The sequence below is a fragment of the Oncorhynchus kisutch genome, linkage group LG8 (genome assembly GCF_002021735.2).
Source record: "Oncorhynchus kisutch isolate 150728-3 linkage group LG8, Okis_V2, whole genome shotgun sequence".
NCBI classification, from domain to species: Eukaryota; Metazoa; Chordata; class Actinopteri; order Salmoniformes; family Salmonidae; genus Oncorhynchus; species Oncorhynchus kisutch.
In genome coordinates, this window is record NC_034181.2 from 58,020,458 (window position 1) to 58,041,916 (window position 21,459).

The window sequence follows — 21,459 nt, forward strand, 5'->3', positions numbered from 1 at the left end:
AGATTGCCGCACCATTCTCTGTAAATCCTAGACACTGTCTTGCATGAAAAACCCAGGAGGGCGGTTGTTTCTGAGATACTGGGTCCTTGCACGCCTGGCACCGATGATCATACCACTCTCAAAGACATTTAGGTCACTCGTTTTGCCAGTTCTAATTTTCAATCGAAGAGTAACTGAATGCCTCGATGCCTGTCTGCCTGCTCTATACTGTATAGCAAGCCACAGCCACGTGACTCACTGTCTGTAGGGGAGATCCATTTTCGTGAATGGGTTGGTGTACCTAATAAACTCTCCGGTGAGTGAAGGCCAAAAGCTGTGTCCGGCGTGTTCTCCCCTCAGAGTAGGGACTGTAAATGTCACACTATCTGTAATAAAGGATTGTGAAACTTCTCCCTATTTATCTCAGGCTGCCTGGCCTTTCTTAGTGTTGTCCACCTGCTACCTCACTACCTCTACCTCTCTGCAAGCTTCAGTCAGAATTCTAGAGATTTCTTTACAACTGTTAGTTTAAAACTTTTCTTCTGAGAATAATGCACAGTCTTGAGATTATATTGTAGGTAATTGAAAGCAGTTTGGCAATCTTTCAATGGTCTTTGTTTCTTGGGATGAGTTTTACAGCAGGGCAGACATTATTACTTACATGGGTTAAGTGGTTGACATTGTGGGTGGCCCAGGAGTAGGTGTCCTTTAAAGGGATACTTTGGGATTTTGGCCGTCTACTTCCCCAGAGTCAAATAAACTCCGGGATACCATTTTTATTTCTCTGCATCCAGTATGAAGGAAGTTAGAGAGACTGTAGTTTTGCGAGCCAATACTAACTAGGATTAGCACAATGACTGGAAGTCTATGGTATCTACTAGCATGCTTGCAGTTACCATAGACTTCCAGTCATTGCACTAGTTAGCAACTTCCTTCAAACTGCACGCAGAAACATAAAAATGGTTAATCTAACTCTGGGGAAGTACAGAACCAGTCAAAAGTTTGGACACACCTACCCATTCAAGTGTTTTTCTTAATTTGTTACTCTTTTCTACATTGTAGAATAATAGTGAAGAAACCAAAACTAGGAAATAACACATATGGAATCATGTAGTAACCAAAAGTGTTAAAATATATTTTATATTCTTCAAAGTAGCCACCATTTATCCTGATGACAGCTTTGGACACTATTGGCATTCTCTCATCCAGCTTCACCTGGAATGCTTTTCCAACAGTCTTGAAGGAGTTCCCACACATGCTGAGCACTTGTTGGCTGCTTTTCCTTCACTCTTCATCTCAGGCCTCCCCCTCCTCTCAGAGCTCAGCAGCAGCTCTATCAGCCTCTTCTGTCTGAGCTGAGGCTCCTTCACTTGGTATTATCCCTCATCAGTCTGTTAGCACACCACCAGTCAGCCAGGCTCTCCTCTCAGCACCTTTCACAATTTTTTTTTTCTTCTAAATACTGAATTTAATGTGTCTGTGTGATGTAGGCCTGTCTTCCTTGGGTAATCCAAGATCACTTTGACCAGGACAGTAAGACACAACAGAGCCCTAAGACCTCCATGCTATAACTGGGATATATGTGGTCTTAAAAGCTTTGGAAATGTATACTAATACTTTCAATCCTGCCTTCAGACAATTCCTTGGAGCGTGAATAATCAGGGTCTGCTCCCAGTTGTCTCAGTCCTTTGGTCACCCTCTGCCTCAGAAGGGGTCACAATGTCAGCAGAAGGTTACACAAAGGGATCAGCTCTACAAGTTGAAATAAAAGGCTCTATCCAGAGGCCAATTAGGAATTGTCTGGAGAATGTAATGTAGTGTTACTGATGTAAAAAAACAACAACTATGAAGTAAACCTTGGACTGGCTGGCAATGTTCCAAGAGTGAGCATGTATTTCAGAGGAAAGGGAGTTGGTGAGACAAAGGTTTTTGAATTCATCGGAAAGTTACCACACATGTAAAGGGAAGTGCAGTCAGCACATACTGTAGCAGCTGTTAGGGCAATATACGCCTTAACATACTGGGGTGAACCAAGGAGACCAGATGAACTCATTGTCTGTTGACTCATTTGAAAACCTTTTCTTGTGGTCTTTGGCATTCACAGCTTTGTTCCAGAGATCTTCTGAGCTTCAGAATTATCCATGGAACGAAATCTGTCTAATATGAATTATGAAACTAAAATACCCCCCCGCCCCACGGATGATCATCAGTAGTTTGTTTACTTCTTGTGGAAGAAGGATGCAGGCTATGTACTGTGGTATAATGTGGTCTTCGCTTCCATCCTGTATGCATTAAAATTGTATAGGTATACAAATTATTTTCTCCCGTTTCTCATTTTTTATTTTATTTGTCATTATAATAGGAAATGGAGTATCATTGATTTCATTCGTTTATTTAATTTTGCACATCTAACGTTCTAATTTCCTCCAGGGGAAATTGTATGGGAATGAATAGGGAAGGGGGAGGAGGCTGTATGCATGTGAATCCCATTGCGATGGAACATCTGGTGGCCCACTCAAATGGTTTCTCTGCTTTTGACGTGCAGATTCTAACCACACAAACCAGTCAAACACAGTGACACACAAAGGCTAGAGGAAAAAACCTTGCCACCACATGTTTTCATACTGATGCTGTGGCACTTTTTGATCAACATATTTTTCTGCACTCAGTCATGTGGTCTTGAAGACGGTTTTATTTATTTTTTTAACCATTGAGACCAGCGAATCTGTGAATAAATGATTTAGTTCTGCTTCTAGTAGCTTTGCTAATGGGGAATTATTTGGTCACAAAGGCATACATTTGTAAATGAGGCTGATAAACCTTTGGTGCGAAAAAGGAGTGTTTTGTCTGACACAGGAATTCTCTTGTCCACTGTTTTGGTTGTCAAGTGTTAAAGGGAAGGCAGGATGTGTACCAGGGCCACAATGGCCCTTTCATACAGGCATCTCAGATGCTGGGATATTCAGTCCTGCCTCTTTTCACAGTGCCCTAATCTCTTTATCAGCTCGCAACAATGAAGGTTTGAGGCCCTCCTCTTCTCCTGAGCCAGACCCCTTGATTCAGGACACTGGAAAGGAAACTGGTCAATACTGACTACACTCTTCCCCTGGACAGCAGCACACTCGGCACTGTCTGAAAGAGTTTGAAGTATGTTGTCACTTTCCATTTGACTCTATGGGTAGTATGGCAGACAATGCTAAAATTGAAAGAGGGAAAAAAAGAGAGAAAAGAATGAAATAAAAAGTTTTCCTCTTGCATCTATTATGTATTGTTCGCTTGGGTTGTTTCAAACTGTCAGGGTAGCTTTGCATCAGTGAACCCATTCACCACTCTGGAATTGGCACCTATTAGACCCCACCAGCTCCTCCACTGTGTCTGCAGGGAAGCCATTTTGATTTCTGTCCCAGGGCTGTTTGTCAGTCTCCAATGAAATGGCTTTTCCGTGACTGGAGGCCCCTCTGGGTCATTTCTCATTCTGTGTGTTTGGAAAGTGCATTAAAGTATTTTAGGCCCCACTGATTGGTGTGAGGCCAAGTTTCAGCTAATTTCCTACCTCTGTTAACTCCCTCATATCTACGGATATCTTTGAAAAAAATATTCTGAGAATAATTGAAAGTCTTGAGATTATATTGTAGGTAATTGAAAGCAGTTTGGCAATCTTTCCATGGCCTTTGATTCTTGGGATAAGTTTTACAGCAGGGAAGAATTTATTACTACATGGGTAAGTGGCTGACATTGTGGGTGGCCCAGGGGTAGGTGTCCATTAAAGGGATACTTTGGGATTTTGTCCGTCTGCTTCCCCAGAGTCAGACAAACTCATGGACACCAATTTTATGTCTCTGCATCCAGTATGAAGTAAGTTATAGGTAATTTTGCATGCTAACTAGCATTAGCACAATGACTGGATATCTATGGTATCTACTAGCATGCTTGGTGTTACCATAGACTTCCAGTCATTGCACTAACACTAGTTAGTAACTTCCTTCAAATTGCACGCAGAAACATAAAACATGGTGTCCACGAGTTCGTCTTACTTATTCAAGGGTTTTTCTTTATTTGTACTGTAGAATAGACTGTAGAATAGTAGTGAAGACATCAAAACTATGAAATAACACACATGAATCATGTAGTAAGCAAAAAAGTGTTAAACAAATCAAAATATATATTAGATTTTAGATTCTTCAAAGTAGCCACCCTTTGTCTTGATGACAGCTTTGCATATGCTTTTCCAACAGTCTTGAAGGAGTTCCCACATGCTGAGCTGATTTTCCTTCACTCTGCGGTCCAACTCATCCTAAACCATCTCAATTTGGCTGAGGTCGGTGATTGTTGAGGCCATCATCTGATGCAACACTCCATCACTCTCCTTCTTGGTCAAATAGCCCTTGCACAGCCTGGAGGTGTGTTGGGTCATTTTCCTGTTGAAAACAAATTACAGTCCCACCAAGCACAAACATGGGATGGCGTATCGCTGCAGAATTCTGTGGTAGCCATGCTGCTTAATTGTGCCTTGAAATTTTAAATAAATCACAGATAGTGTCACAAAGCAAAACACCACACACCATCACACCTCCTCCTCCATGCTTCACAGTGGGAACCACACATGCGGAGATCATCCGTTCACCTACTCTGCGTTTCACAAAGACACAGCGGTTGGAATAAAAAATCTCAAATTTGGACTCATCAGACCAAAGGACAGATTTCAACCGGTCTAATGTCCATTGCTCATTTTTCTTGGCCCAAGCATGTCTCTTCTTCTTATTGGTGTCCTTTAGTAGTGGTTTCTTTGCAGCAATTAAACCATGAAGGCCTGATTCATGCAGTCTCTTTTGAACAGTTGCTGTTGATATGTGTCTGTTACTTGAACTCTGTGAAGCATTTATTTGGCCTGCAATTTCAGAGGCTGTTAACTCTAATGAACTTATCATCTGCAGCAGAGGTAACTCTGGTTCTGAGAGCCAGATTCATTATAGTGCTTGATGGTTTTTCGACTGCACTTTCAAAGTTCTTGAAATGTTCCGTGACTGACCTTCATGTCTTAAAGTAATGATGGACTGTCATTTCCCTTTGCTTATTTGAGCTGTTCTTGCCATAATATAGACTTGGTCTTTTACCAAATATGGCCATCTTCTGTATACCACCCCTACCTTGTCACAACACAACTGATTGGCTCAAACGCATTAAGAAGGAAATAAATTCCACAAATTAAGTTAGTGTGCCAAGCTGTCATCAAGGCAAAAGGTGGCTACTGTGAAGAATCTCAAATATAACATATATATTGATTTGTTTAACACTTCTTTGGTTACTACATGATTCCATATGTGTTATCTCATATTTGATGTCTTCACTGTTATTCTACAATGTAGAAAATAGAAGAAATAAAGAATAACCCTGGATGAGTAGGTGTGTCCAAACTTTTGACTGGTACTGTAGATAAAGGGCTTCATTGCCAAAATCCTGAAGTATCCCTTCAAGGAAATATATTATTTTCCCATTCTAATTGAGGCAGTTGAGTATGAGCAGCACAACCAGTGGAGGACCAGGTGTGTCATGACCTGCTCAATGGGAACGACTGTGGGCTGAAAGATGTTTGTCACTCCCGCAAGGACATGGGGGCTGTAATCTCCAGCAGGGCTGTCATTAACATGACACTCAGATGGGTGTAGTAAACGAGGGCCTGATCGTAATGGAGGACAGGAGTGGGAGATGGGAAGGCATGTCTCTTGCTGTGCCTTCTACCATCATTATCATTATGATGCCATGGCTCTAGACACTATACATTTAGACAGAAACGCAGTATAACCAGGCGTCACCCAAAAACATGACACAATTTTTAAATATTTCCCAATTTTTCTTTGTGCAACTCCGTTGCCCTGCGCGCTTGTTTGTTGAGCTGTAGATCCACTCGGGTGTCCCCAAAAGTTTTCAAAAGCACCATTGCTTGTAAGTGCCCAGCCGTACTTTGGTGTCTCGTTGCTGCCTTGGTTAGACAACTCAAGTTTGCAAAGCCAGTGTGGCTCCAAACACCAAATCCAAAGCATTCCCAGCAGTACAATTTGCAGTGCTTCTCGGAGCCTGTGAGCCATTGATAGAGCTCGTAGTTGGAACTTTGAAAGTGGCGAACAAACCCCTTTCCCGCCTGTGACAGGCTTTGTAGCGTTGGCGTCGGGTGACCTCTCCTTACAATGTCTAACTTTTCTTGAAAAGTTCGTCTTGAGAATGGCGTTAAATTATATCCTCGACCAAATCGATATCTTCTCCTCCTTCCGCCATTGTGGGTTGAAAAAACAGCTTAGTAGTACGCACATTTATTTGTTTATCAAATTCGGTTTCCTAGTTCTGAGGTTCTGCATAGACCTGCCCATAGGACCTGCCTCTCAATATTGGTAATCCAATCAAAAGACGTGCACGCACTACGCCTGCTAGCTGGCTCCTGTTTAACACTGCAGCCAGCCAGCAGGCGTACAATAGCCAACTCTAAAGCTGATTGGTTGACACTAAATTTTCCTTTCCATTCACTTCAAGCTACAAGCACCCACACTGTTGATTCTGAAGGCCTGAGGGCATATTTTAGACCCCTGGCAACTCATGATGGCTGAATATGATTGGATAAAAGATCTAACATAAAGACCAGCCCTCCAAATCTCAACCTGGGGCTGGAAGCAGTGCAACCAAGAGGAAAGCTATGAAATGAAGAGTATAACTCTTACTCTGGGGAATAATTGAATACATATTTGTGGGAAAATATATATATTTTTAAATTATATTCTGATGATGTTTAGGCCAGCAGAGAAGGCCTTGCTGGCCCTGATGGCCCACCACTGCCCCCGACACACCCACCAATACACACAAGGGAGCAAACAGGCCCCAGTTTCTATTTTCTATAATGTAAAACGGTAGTATTTTCATGTGCTGCCCAAAATGCTCATTCCTGTTAGTACTTAGCCCTCCTTTCCCAACAATCAAACCATTCACCTTTTATTTACTTTACACTGGGAGGAAACCTACTTTCCTTTTGAAGACCAGATGCATTATTGCAGGCCTGACAGCTGCTTCCATTTGAACTACTCTCCTTAGTTACAGCAGAGCTCTGGTTTATTCAATGGCTTCCTAAGTGATGACTATGCAGTGCACTGTAAACTTAAGACTTCATCTTCGGTAATGTGTAACCTTTATTTAACCAGGCAAGTCAGTTAAGGACAAATTCTTATATACAATGAGAGAGAGAGCCTACCCCGGCCAAACCCGGACTACGCTGGGCCAATTGTGCGTAGCCCTATGGGACTCCCAATCACGGCCAGATGTGATACAGCCTGAACAGCCTGAATTCGAACTAGGGACTGTAGTGACGCCTCGTGCACTGAAATGCAGTGCCTTAGACCGCTGCGCCACTCAGGAGCCAGAAGAGTGGCTCCTTTGAAGAATCTAAAATCTAAAATACATTTTGATTTGTTTAATACTTTTTTGAGTACTACATGATTCCATATGTGTTATTTTGTAGTTTTGATGTCTTCACTATTATTCTACAACTTAGAAAATAGTAAAGATAAGGAAAAACCCTTGAATGAGTAGGTGTGTCCAAACTTTTGACTGGTACTTAGGTTACAGCGCTTAGATTTCATGGATGAATATTGTACGTTGAAGTGGAACCTAATGATCTGTTTCTGTCTTCGGTCCTTTTTAAATAGGATAGATTGGCTGTATGGGCCATGATATAGGTCGAATGTGATACTCTGCCTATAATCAGCCTGAGTAGGCCTATAACTCCATTCCTATTCTATTCAGAGTTTAGATACTTTTTTTATCAAATTGGAAATGAGTTGCGGCTGTGGCGTACTGCATGCTTTTTGCTAAAACAGTACGTGCTAAAAAGTATACATAGTATACAATTTAAGTATGTAGCACACTAGTATGGATATTCAGACACAGCCAGTGTCTTCTGTTGTTTCGAGAGACGTGCAGCAGCCTTGGTCTCAGCACATCCACCTGAATAAAGCATTTAAAAAACAATTTGCCAATGCGGCTTTGAAAGAGGGGGCGCTTGCATGCCTCACAGTTAGATTTGTGTTTGGCGGAAACGCTGACGTTTCTTGTACCCTCGTCCTTGGTGCCTTTATCTGCTCCCATCTCCTGCTCAGGGCTTGGCAGGTTGCCATAGAAATAGCTAAAGGGCACAATTCGATAAAAAATGTAAAGGCTCACCTGTTAGGCCCATAAATATGCCAGGTGTATAGTAGCTCACACTGATGGCTCTATATTTTTAAATCCATGAAAAATGTGGGTGTAAATGATCAGGGGTTATGCTGAGGTGAGCACACAGATTGACTTCCTTTTCCCATTCACAAGCCACTAAACAGTACAGCACTTGGACTACCACTGGCACTTAATATGAGCAATTACATGCCTGACTAGAATTTGAGATCTCAGTTTTGGGGATTTAGTTGAGTCTCTTGGGTGTTTGTATGGGTTGATAAGTGGCCCTGTGATACTGTGTGTGGCTACATTAGGGACTGAAGCTGGAGCCGCACTTGGCAGTAAGAACAGGCAGATGTGGCCATTTATCACCCGCCGTCGCTCTGCAAGCAAAGCAGCACCTGGGGGCCTGTGCAGGAGGGTGAAAGACTGAGGTAAAGGAAGAAAGAGAGACGGGAGGAAGAGGGAGAGACAGAGAGATCGAGGGTCAGACAGGAATGTGCATGTCTGCCGAAGTCATTAGAAAGTGAAGCTGCTCGGCCTCGACTGAGATTTCTGAATGGATTTGCACAGATATGACATTGATACTAAACTGACCTAATTTTTTTCTCCTGCACCTCCCAATCCTGTCTGGCAGGCTATTCACAGGTGTTTTTCAAAAGAGCCATTGTAAAAATGCATATACTCCATCTTACTCTAACTTAGCTGATACATAAGCATACATGCATCCAGTGAGACTTGCTGGGTTCCGTTGGTATCTGGGTTTTGCGAGCCCCTGCTTTGGTAATGTGTCAAATAAAGTTGACCAGTGCCGCACAACGCCCATTTTCCCCAATGTTAGTGTTCTGAATGTAGCAACCTTAGCTGGTTAGTCCCCCTGACCCACCTTATTCTGAAATGGCTTTTCAAAAACAAAGTGGAGCTGCAAGAGAAAGGAACTTGACAAAACCTATGACATAAACCATTTATAGTGCAGCTCCATCATAGCGCCCAATGTCAAATCAGCCTGAATATTTCATTTAGAATAAATGTTTTCAATAATAATCGCACATGGTTTAATGGAAACAATAACAGATTATGACTGGCCAGTGGCAGTTCTCGAAGTCTAGGGATTGACTTGAAAAAACTATGATTGAGGAGAAAAAAAATAATGGACGGAAAGTTTAGTCACTGTGGGAGTATGGTTGAGACTGGGACTTTCCAGTATTGCGATGCAGACAGGGAACCACATTGTGTGTGTGTGTGTGTGTGTGTGTGTGTGTGTGTGTGTCTGTCTGTCTGTCTGTCTGTGAGCGGCTCTGTGCTGTCTGGGTGCAAACATTTGTGCAAACATCTCTTATAAACATTTGGAATCTGTGTCTGTGCCCAGAGAGGTCCTATAATTCCATTCACATTTGTGACTCATCACCAGTATATATACACCTGTTCTGAAAGGCCCCAGAGTCTGCAACACCACTAAGCAAGGAGCACCACGAAGCAAGCTGTACCATGAAGACCAAGGAGCTCTCCAAACAGGTCAGGGACAAAGTTGTGGAGAAGTACAGATCAGGGCTGGGTTATAAAAAGGAAAACGCTATGTCTGGCGCAAAACCAACACCTCTCATCACCCGAGAATACCATCCCCATAGTGAAGCATGGTGGTGGCAGCATCTTGCTGTGGGGATGTTTTTCATCAGCGGGGACTGGGAAACTGATCAGAATTGAAGGAATGGTCGATGGCGCTAAATACAGGGAAATTCTTGAGGGAATCCTGTTTCAGTCTTCCAGAGATTTGAGACTGGGACGGAGGTTCACCTTCCAGCAGTACAATGACTCTTATGATACTGCTAAAGCAACACTCAAGTGGTTTAAGGGGAAACATTTAAATGTCTTGGAATGGCCTAGTCAAAGCCCAGACCTCAGTCCAATTGAGAATCTGTGGTATGACTTAAAGATTGCTGTAGACCAGCGGAACCCATCCAACTTGAAGGAGCTGGAGCAGTTTTGCCTTGAAGAATGGGCAGAAATCCCAGTGGCTAGATGTGCCAAGCTTATAGAGACATACCCCAAGAGACTTGCAGCTGTAATTGCTGCAAAAGGTGGCTCTACAAAGTATTGACTATTGGGGGGTGTGGGGGGCGATTCGTTTTTTGTTGTTGTTTTATTTCTTGTGTGTTTCACCCCCCAAAAATATGTTGCATCTTCGAGGTAGTGGGCATGTTGTGTAAATCAAATGATGGCCTCTACCCCAACATGGGTAGACTCCGCCACTCCACCTGATACTTGCCGTAAGCTCTGGACCTGTGCATCGGATCATCACTGCTAACGCGTGGCTATTGTGGCTAACGCCCCTGTCCCGAAGCTAGCACCAGTTAGCTGGGAGCCAGGCGCATCTTCCGACTAACAAACAAAATGACTACAACTACAATTACCTCTCTCGCCTTCTGGTCTGGACCCTTTGTCAACACGGCGCCCCGCCGTACCACCACGACTGGTCTGCAGACTTAACTTAACAAAACTGATAGAGGCTCTGCACCCCCCGCAGTTACTTGCCCAAGCCTCCTTAGCTTCTCATTCACCCAAATCCAGATAAAACCTGGAACCGTACAAATCAGCTGGGCTAGACAATCTGGACCCTCTCTTTCTAAAATTATCCACAGCCATTGTTGCAACCCCTATTACCAGTCTGTTCAACCTCTCTTTCGTATCGCCCTCTTCAAAGGGGTTGACACTCTAGACCCAAACTGTTATAGACCTATTTCCATCCTGCCCTGCCTTTCTAAAGTTTTTGAAAGTCAAGTTAAAAAAGCCAAGCTTCAATGCCATACACCACTCCTTCCGTGGCCTCCAACTGCTCTTAAACGCTAGTAAAACCAAATGCATGCTTTTCAACCGTTCGCTGCCCGCACCCAATTAGCATCACTACTCTGGACAGTTCTGACTTAGAATATGTGGACATCTACAAATACCTAGGTGTCTGGCTAGACTGTAACCACTCCTTCCAGACTCATATTAAACATCTCCAATCCGAAGTTAAATCTATATTCGGCTTCCTATTTCGCAACAAAGCCTCCTTCACTCACACCGCCAAACATACCCTCGTAAAGCTGACTACCCTACCGATCCTCGACTTCGGCGATGTCATTTACAAAATAGCTTCCAATACTTTACTCAGCAAACTGGATGCAGTCTATCACAGTGCCGTCCGTTTTTTCACCAAAGCCCCTTATACCACCCACCACTGTGACCTGTATGCTCTAGTCGGCTGGCCCTCACTACATATTCGTCGCCAGAACCACTGGCTGCAGGTAATCTATAAGTCTATGCTAGGTAAAGCTCCACCTTATCTCAGCTCACTGGTCACGATAACAACACCCCCGCACTCCAGCAGGTATATTTCACTGGTCATCCCCAAAGCTAACTCCTACAGTGCCTTGCGAAAGTATTCAGCCCCCTTGAACTTTGCGACCTTTTGCCACATTTCAGGCTTCAAACATAAAGATATAAAACTGTATTTTTTTGTGAAGAATCAACAACAAGTGGGACACAATCATGAAGTGGAACGACATTTATTGGATATTTCAAACTTTTTAACAAATCAAAAACTGAAAAATTGGGCGTGCAAAATTATTCAGCCCCCTTAAGTTAATACTTTGTAGCGCCACCTTTTGCTGCGATTACACGTGTAAGTCGCTTGGGGTATGTCTCTATCAGTTTTGCACATCGAGAGACTGACATTTTTTCCCATTCCTCCTTGCAAAACAGCTCGAGCTCAGTGAGGTTGGATGGAGAGCATTTGTGAACAGCAGTTTTCAGTTCTTCCCACAGATTCTCGATTGGATTCAGGTCTGGACTTTGACTTGGCCATTCTAACACCTGGATATGTTTATTATCCAATCTACCTACCTCATCCCCATGTTGTTTTTATTTACTTTTCTGCTCTTTTGCACAGCTTGCACATCATCATCTGCTCATCTATCACTCCAGTGTTAATTTGCCAAACTTTAATTCCTTTTCTGCTATGGCCTATTCATTGCCTTACCTTCTCACGCCATTTGCACACACTGTATATAGACTCTATTTTTCTATTATTCCATGTGTATCTCTGTGTTGTTCTTTGTGTCGCACTGCTTTGCTTTATCTTGGCCAGGTCGCAGTTGTAAATGAGAACTTGTTCTCAACTTGCTGATCTGGTTAAATAAAGGTGGAATAAATAAAAAATACAAACCTCCAAAAAATCCACTTTAATTCCAGGGTGTAAGGCAACAAAATAGGAAAAATGCCAAAGGGGTGAATACTTTCACAAGCCACTGTACAACACGGTTGGACGCGTCTCCTGTCTGATGCCATACATGGTTGCCCTTAGTTTGATGTAATCCAGACTGGTGTTTCCTCCATCTTCTTAACTCGGTCCTTCAGAAAGTGGAGAGTATACACATAACGTTAGCTAGCGAGCCAGCCAGCTAAAGTTAGCTAGCTAACAGTATATTTAAGCCGCGTTTACACGATTACCTAGACATAATGATCAGCTCCAATAGACAGACGAATGCTATGTGGAAGACCAATCCAAACTCATCTCGGCATGTCCAGCCCACTCATTATCTCAGCCAATCATGGCTACGGTTATTTAGCTAATCCAACTAGGCTTGTGTTTGAACCATTTAACCATGTAATTTAACCATGTAATTTATTCATATTTACAGATGGCATACAAGTTTGATATTAAGGCAAATGAAAGTTCACATGTTCGAGAAGGCATTTCTGCCAAAAAACGCATTTTGATGAAGTAATATGCCTAGTTTCCTGAATCGGGTCACATTTCTGTTCACACATGCTTTAGCATATAGGGCATTCATTCAGACTTCAGGAAATTACGCCTTTCTTACGCAAACCTATCCTCCGCAAACCTATCCTCCGCACTTCTCAGTAGTTGGTATTCAGACTTAACTTATGAAGGTGCGTAACGGGCTTTGCAGGCATGGTTCCCTTGCACGCACTGAATAAATGTAATTCAACTGCTTAAAACTCTTCCTCTTGCAGATTTTCTCGTGGAGTTTTCAATCAATAGGTTTTTCAGTACATTTATTTCAAGCCATCCCTTTAAATATTGTGTACAAGTTTGAATTTTGTTGACAGACTCACAGGAATATATCGAGAGAACAGTTTAAGAATATTAGGGATCAATGTAAGAAAGCCATCTAAATATTTGTCTCCGTTTCAGCACCTGTTGGTATATTTGAAAATACTCTGATTTTATAGATTATTTAGGGTTAGGAAAGTATTTATGAATCAATAAAAGCAGGTTTGGAGTGCCTTTATGCACGAAATAAAGAAAACGGTGGTTTGATTAATTCTGAACATTGCCACATTTAGTTATTTAACCCATTGTGATGTTGGAAGATTAGTGTTCATAGAATTATAATAGGGAGAATAGTGTACAATAGTAGGATACACCATTGTCTATTGCCCGCACTAACTATGGAACTGTGTGATGACACAGCCAAGTATTGCGCCACATGTCGGATTCAAACTGTTACGGCTTGGTCTGCGATCCGATTTAATTAGCATAGTTTTCTTTTTTTACATGATCAAATGTTACTAATGATCCTCTGTAACAACCACATGGCTGTGACATCGTTTACAGAGGAAGCAGATGAAAGTAAACGAAACAACATAAATAAATGGAATGATAATGTAGGCCATACCAACTGAAGGGAACTAATAGTCAATTGGCAGTTGAATCTGTTGTTAGGCCTATTCCAGCAAGTTAAATAGCTATAAAATGTAAATTCTGCAGAATGGAATTTCATTAAGTTTATAATGGGAAGTTGATATATTGATATGCTTCAGTTTATCTGTACATATGACTGGTTTCACATTTAGCGTATATTAAAACAAACATACCTGTACAATATATATTTACAAATCCCTTATCCGAACAGATGACTCAATTGCTCTTTTTTTCCCCACTTGGAACCAGTAGGTTCGCTCGGCCTTATTCATGGTTTCCTTGGTGGAATTACTAGGAACTTAAGTCAAGGTCAGAATACAGCGTATCTGTAAACACACCTCTGCCATACCGTAAGTTATTGGATCTCAACACGATCAAAACGAATAGCAGGTGAATAGTATGCTATTCTCATGCTTAAGTTCCTGGTCAGAATTCACATTGAGTCAAAAGTGCATAGAAAGGGAATTACGATATGTTCCATTTATGCCCGCTTAACTCGGGTCGGAATCAGGCCCATAATTTACAGGTACAATAACTGCCATAAGGGAAACGCGGGCATAAAGTGACTTAAAGCGACACCATTCTTCCACAAGAAATTCCATTATTTGGTGTTTTGTTGATGGTGGTGGAAAACGCTGTCTCAGGCGTCACTTCAGAATCTCCCATACGTGTTCATTTGGGTTGAGATCTAGCGGCATATGGCATATGGTTTACATCATTTTCATGCTCATCAAAACCCTGTGGATGGGGCATTATTATCCTATCGGGGCATCGCCATGGTAGCCAAAATCATGGCCTGCCCAGCATTTTTATACATGACCCTAATCGTGATGGGATGTTAATTGATTATTAACTCAGGAACCACACCTGTGTGCATATAATTTGCATCCCTCATTTGCACAAGTGTAGGTACTTGTAGGTAAATAATGAAGATCAAACGTAAATGAGGGTATACACAGCTGGCATATATATTGTACTAGTAATAATACAAACGTGTCCCCTCACTGAAGCAATTATGACATTTTCCAGATAGGTAATGAATTGTGTTTACTTCAGAAGTTATCCAATTTAACTTACCCTATTGTGTTGCAAGAAAAAGTTCATACGCAACCATTAAGCATCTGAAGCTGGAGAGCAGGGCACGTTGAATGGAAATGATTGAATGATGCATTATTTAAATAGTGAGGAGTCGAGCTGGCTGGCTCAAACCATTTTCATTATGATATGAATTATTTCACATTGTAGTCTGTGCAATAATCAAGGGCCATGGTGAAAGAGTGAGAGATAGCGAGGGAGAATGTATGTGAGCGAGTTATTGAGACTGAAAAGGAAGAGAGAGGGGACAGAGAGTGAGGGAGGTCGAGTCTGAAAGCGAGGAGCTTATTTCACACTGGATCTAGCTCACCGGAACTAATCAGCCATGATGGAGTTGTAGGCAGAACGCACAGAAATCCTCATAACGTTGAAAATGACAGATTTAGTCATTACTGGCAGAGCGGAGCATACAGTGGGAAACCTGCATCTCCTGGTCCCCTCAGTGAGTGGGCGTGTGTGAGGGGAGGAGAGCAGCCAACATTGATGAATGGGCCCCAACTGGGTCCGATTTTGCAGCGTAGAGGCTGGCACAGAGGGAGAGAGAAAGGGAGAGAGAGGGAGAGAAGGAGGTGGGGGAGGGAGGAGGGGTGGTTAGAGGAGAGAGTCCTTTAGCATCCTTGCCACTGCTGCAGCCAAGTTCGTTCGCACCAATGACTCTTAACACCTGTAAATAAGCCCCTGCCAAAGGCTTATTTATGAAATGATTCAAGGCTATCGATTTCTCCCACCCATGTAACAAAGTTTGCGGGGAGTTTTCACTGTGCGGGCAAATTGTGAACGCCCAATCGGAGGGAATGAATCAGTGGCATAGAGAGTGAGCCAAGCTATGTTTAGTATTCACCAAAGTAGGCCTGAGCCTCTTTTAATTTGGCAAGCGACAGCGGGTGTATGTCAACACCTCCCACCTCACCTCTGGCCAGTGTGCTGTGAAGTAATGGCTGTTTAAATGGAGAAGGCGACTCTAATAGAAGAGCATTTATTTTCCGGAGCGTCTCCCACTCTGACTCATGTCACTTGATATTCATTGGAGGCTGTCTCAGCGCAGCTAGCTCAGGGCTTACTCTTATCAAGATAACCATTCAGTGGCCCAGCTCTTTTGACTACTCCAGGAAATAAAAAATAAATACTATAGGTTACTTACCAATGACAACAAAAAAAGCAAAGAAGAGAAATTGCACTTCCTTGTCATTAGAAGAGGAAGATGCCTTATCCTTTAGGACTGATAGTTCCAGCCTGCCATTAGAAACAGGCTCCTTACAAGTGGAGAGAAGGGTGGAAATATTCATTCAAATCATGCAATATTGACTATTGAAATGGTGTAAGGCGAAGTTCAGGAATTTAGAATATGGCAGATTACCCAAGGGCTTATCTCATTAAATGCAGTTGCTTTATCTTAAATAGGGCGAGTTCTTCAAACGTCCTCCACTACACTAATGATCTATTATGTATTGCATGGCTATTCAATTCTATGCTATTTTTATCAGAAGGAATCTCCTCCCCTGAGAGAGCTGCAGTATCATAAATGAACAAATACCAATGTTTAAATAGCATTTGATCATTTTCACAGCATATACTTTACTCCTATGCAGTTTGAAGATGTATGGAGATAGATTGATGCAATCTAATATCTGGCATTGCAAATCCTATTAGTCAGCACTGGTGAGAGACTAAATCATTTGCTTCGAGTTGCGAAGTCAAGGTAGTATGGTTTATAAACTGAAAGACGGACTTAAATGATTTGATGTTTATTTTTTCCTCCTGGCTGAAACATAGATTTTGAATCGGACACCCCATGCTGCTGAGGCTAAATGTACGTTAAAAGCATATTGAATTTCCCTCAATTGCTGGTTTTCTATACAGGTAATACGATGCGGTGGCAGCATCTCCTTCAGAATGAATCACCAGTCAAGGAGGCAAAGTGGAGGGATTTAATTTGGGCACAAGTAGGGTGAGCGTCAGCAGAGGAGGTCAGCGACCTCTATCTGGATAAATAAAGGACGGTCGTTTGGTGGCAAAAGCTCATAATCGGGCAAATACATATTCAACAGCTTATCCATAAACATCATCCACAAGAGGTGAGCACTGCTCTGAATATCAACATACAGGGGAAAAGATTCAGGCTCGGGGAATGAGCGGTTTTTTCCCTTAACTGTCCAGGCCTACTTTATGTCCCCCATCCTCCCTACTCCCACTCCAACCTCTCTCTACTCCAAATGTATTAGCTGTGCAATTCCACTCTGGCTCTCCTGCTGTCGTTACACACACAGACTCGCTCACCTTGGCTAGGTAATCTTCTCTTCAACCATGGAAAAATGCCGAGTATCTTTGATAAGGAATGGGGAAGGTCGAATAAATGGCACTGAAACTCATTACGAGGGTGTGCTCCTATTGTATAATTCATACAAAATGCAAAATGAAAAGTTGCCGGGGTGTTGCTAAAGACTAGGTGATTCATCTCCCTTTCCCTCCATCTCACATATTTCATGTTTTGAAAGGACAGGTAAAAGAAAACATAGCTGCTGAAAAGAGTGACAGCAGAGTTGACTTGAATAATGTAATTTGTCGTTATCGACAGCTCAATGGATGAGTCAAATAGGTGGCTCTGAAAGGAAGAGTGGGTGAATGATGCTTGTCAAAGCTGACGTTCCGATTGGCTTTTCTCTCCAATGACCTTATGTTTGTTCCCTGGCTAGGATGACATGTTTTCTGTTGGGGACTGGTATTAAGCCGATCCGCTCTGAATACTTGGATTTCATCCAAGCTTGTTTTTGATATATATTCTTCCAGCGATGTGTAATAGAAAATGTAAACTGTCGTTTATTTTTTGGGGATTCTGCATTGGACAAACCCTCTGGCCCTCCTCTACTCGATAGTCCTGTCAAATGGCTAGGTGGGTTGTTGTCCTTGGTTCACTAAATCAATGTGTCATGGATAAAGCTGGTCTCTTCTGAGGAGATTTCCTCTGATTCTGTTCAATTACCTTTTGCACTTGCTGTGTATGGTGGCACGTGAGGTTTGTGGTTACTTAGTCATTCAGTTTGTTCTCCCACGTTTCATTTGAAGTGCGTGGGGAGGGGAATCAATCCCATACAGAGCTGTCAGTCACATCGCCCGTGCACACATCTCCAGGGGATTGCAGAAGGTTTGCAGAGTGTTTCTTTAAGGTGATTTATTTTTGTGTTACTTTGCATTTATATTGACTTTGGCAATCTGTTATTTTTCTATATATCTATATTTTATGTCCACATGTACATTTTGCTTGCAGAACACATCATGTGGGCTGGTGTTCTTGTAAAGCACGTGTCAAACTCAATACACACAAGGCTGAGTGACTGCGGGTTTTCGCTTCTCCTTTCGTACTTAAGGAATTAAGGTCACTAATTAGTAGGGAACTCCCCTCACCTGGTTGTCTAGGTCTTAATTGAAAGGAAAAAAACTAAAAGCAGCAGACCCTAGGCCCTCCACGGAATGAGATGGACAAAGCAATAAGTTGCAAAATATCTGCTTATGTTCAACAAGACATCATTAGTCTTTTCTATGAGCTTCTCTTACAGTGGTTTTACCAAAGGAACTGGTTTGAATATGATATTGTGAAAAATGTGAGAAGTTGGAGGACAGTTCAGAATAGCCTATGATTTATATGTCAGTAATCCAGGAATGTGTCCTCAATCAGCCTGACTAACCAATGTCTGTATGTAGCATCGCTACTGTATATAGCCTGTCTTTTAACTGTTGATTTATTTCTTTACCTACCTATTGTTCACCTAATACCTTTTTTTGCACTATTGGTTAGAGCCTGTAAGTAAGCATTTCACTGTAAGGTCTATACCAGTTGTATTCGGCGCACGTGACAAACTTTGATTTGATTTGAGATATGCTCAGTGGTGATATGTGTGTGCGTGTGTGTGACTAGAATGACTAACATCAAATGTAGGGGAAGTGGGAAACGGTTATCTGGGGTAAATACTGGCCTTAGTGCACCAGGAGGAAGATGTGTCCTTCATGCAGCTCTGCCTGGCATTGTTTGACACAGTCATCTTAATTAGACTTGCAGAACAGATGAACCCAGTCTTGCTGGCATTTTTTCATGTCATTTTGGCCCTGTTCAGCTATGTTGGTCGTGTGTGTGTAATTGACTTCGAAACATTGGCATCGTTGCCACCTGTCAATTCCACACAGCTGTGGCCTGCAAAATCCTCCCGAAAGCTGGTATAATTCTAGCTGCTTATGCTCTGCCTGAACGCCCTCTCATTGATTCTGCTCATGTAGCCATGCATCATTGGTAAGAGCAGAGTAGAGTATAGGTTGGGTCCACAAGCACTGCTCCTGTTCTCACAGTATCAGAGTTTAGGTTGAATACCAAGGCCTGAAAGAATGCTGCTGCTGCATAATGTCTAGGGACATAGCTCTCAATTTAATTTGTGTGCCCTCTCCTATGTTCTACAGTAGCATGAATGACTGAGATGTGAAAGATAACTGAAATTTTTTAAACATAAAAAAAAAAAAGTTTTTCAGATGGAGGTGCTTAGCTGATAGAATTGTGCTGCATTTCAGTGTGGAAGCTTTTCTGTGGTCTCTAAACACCTCCCTCTGCAACTGGATCCTGGACTTCCTGACAGGCCACCCCCAGGTGGTGAGGGTAGGTAGCAACACATCTGCCACACTGATCCTCAACACTGGAATTCCCCAGGGGTGCGTGCTCAGTCCCCTCCTGTACTCCCTGTTCACCCACGACTGCATGGCCAGGCACGACTCCAACTCCATTAAGTTTGCAGACAACACAACAGTGGTAGGCCTGATCACCGACAACGATGACCTGGCCGGGTGGTGCCAGAATAACAATCTATCCCTCAATGTAACCAAGACTAAGGAGATGATTGTGGACTACAGGAAAAGGAGGACCGAGCACGCCCCCATTCCCATCGACGGGGCTGTAGTGGAGCAGGTTGAGAACTTAAAGTTCCTTGGTGTCCACATCAACAACAAACTAGAATGGTCCAAACACCAAGACAGTAATTTGTAATTTGTGACAGTAATGTGTGCCCTCTCCTGTTCTACAGTAGCAGTCACCTATAACAGATCTGACCAAAAACAAACCTTATTTGAAGAATATCTTGTTCCTTATAATAATTGCTCTGTCAGCCTTATAGACTGCTAGTTTGCTAGTAAACCCTATCTCAGTAGAGGATTTGTAGAATCGCAGACCAGGATGAGTTGACATCGGGAGGTCTCAGTGGCAAAAAACATACAGAGACATACACCTACGTTCACTGTGTTGTGTGAATGTTTTTCTAAAGGAGCCTATACCACACCATCCATGAACATCTGTTGTGGCTTTGTGTTGTCAGAGTGAATCAGCGACCAGAGATTCACTAACAATAGTATTCTTATGTTTAAGAGGATCAGCACGATGATGTGCTGATCACCGTGTGTAACAGCTTTCTTCCTAGGAAGGAGAGGCGGACCAAAACGCAGCGTGGTTAGAGTTCATGTTATTTTAATAAGGTAACTCAACATGAACAGATTACAAAACAATAAACGTGGCAAAACCGAAACAGTCCTAACTGGTGCAGAAAACACAAAGACAGGAAACAATCACCCACAAAATACCCAAAGAATATGGCTGCCTAAATATGGTTTCCAATCAGAGCCAACGATAGACAGCTGCCTCTAATTGAGAACCAATCCAGGCAACCATAGACATACAATTTACCTAGACAGGTAACAGCCCCATAAACATACAAAACTACCTAGAAAGGAAACAGCCCCATAAACATACAAAACTACCTAGAAAGGAAACAGCCCCATAAACATACAAAACCCCTAGACAAGTCAAAGCACATAAATCCCCCATGTCACACCCTGACCTAACCAAAATAATAAAGAAAACAAAGATAACTAAGGCCAGGGCGTGACACCGTGATGAAAGTATTCACACCCCTCGACTTTTTCCCCGTTTTGTTGTGTTACGGCCTGAATTTAAAATGGTACACACAATACCCCGTAATGTCAAAGTGGAATTATGTTTTTGAAATTGGTACAAATTCATTAAAAAGGAAAAGCTAGGCAATAAGTATTCAACCCCTTTCTTGTGGCAAGCCTAAATAAGCTTGTGAGTAAAAATGTCACATTACCTTTCATGGACTTACTCTGTGTGTAATAATAGTGTTTAACATTATTTTTTAAATACTACCTCATCTCTGTAATTACAGAGTTGAACGGATATGATAGGAGAAAACTGAGGATGGATCAACAGCATTGTAGTTACTCCACAATACTAACCTATTTGACAGTGAAAAGAAGGAAGCCTGTACAGAATAAAAATATTCCAAATTATGCATCCTGTTTACAATAAGGCACTAAAGCAAAACTGAAAAAAATGTGGTAACTTAATTTTATGTCTTGAATACGAATTGTTATGTTTGGGGCAAAACCAAGACAACACATTACTGAGTACCACTCTTTATATTTTCAAGCATGGT

General features: G+C 42.2%; 1 protein-coding gene across 1 annotated transcript in view; it reads left to right on the top strand.

Annotated features, from left to right (window-relative positions):
- LOC109895498 (cadherin-11-like) overlaps nt 1-21,459 on the top strand; it is a 75,223-nt gene that overhangs the window by 14,487 nt on the left and 39,277 nt on the right. The window lies entirely within an intron of this gene.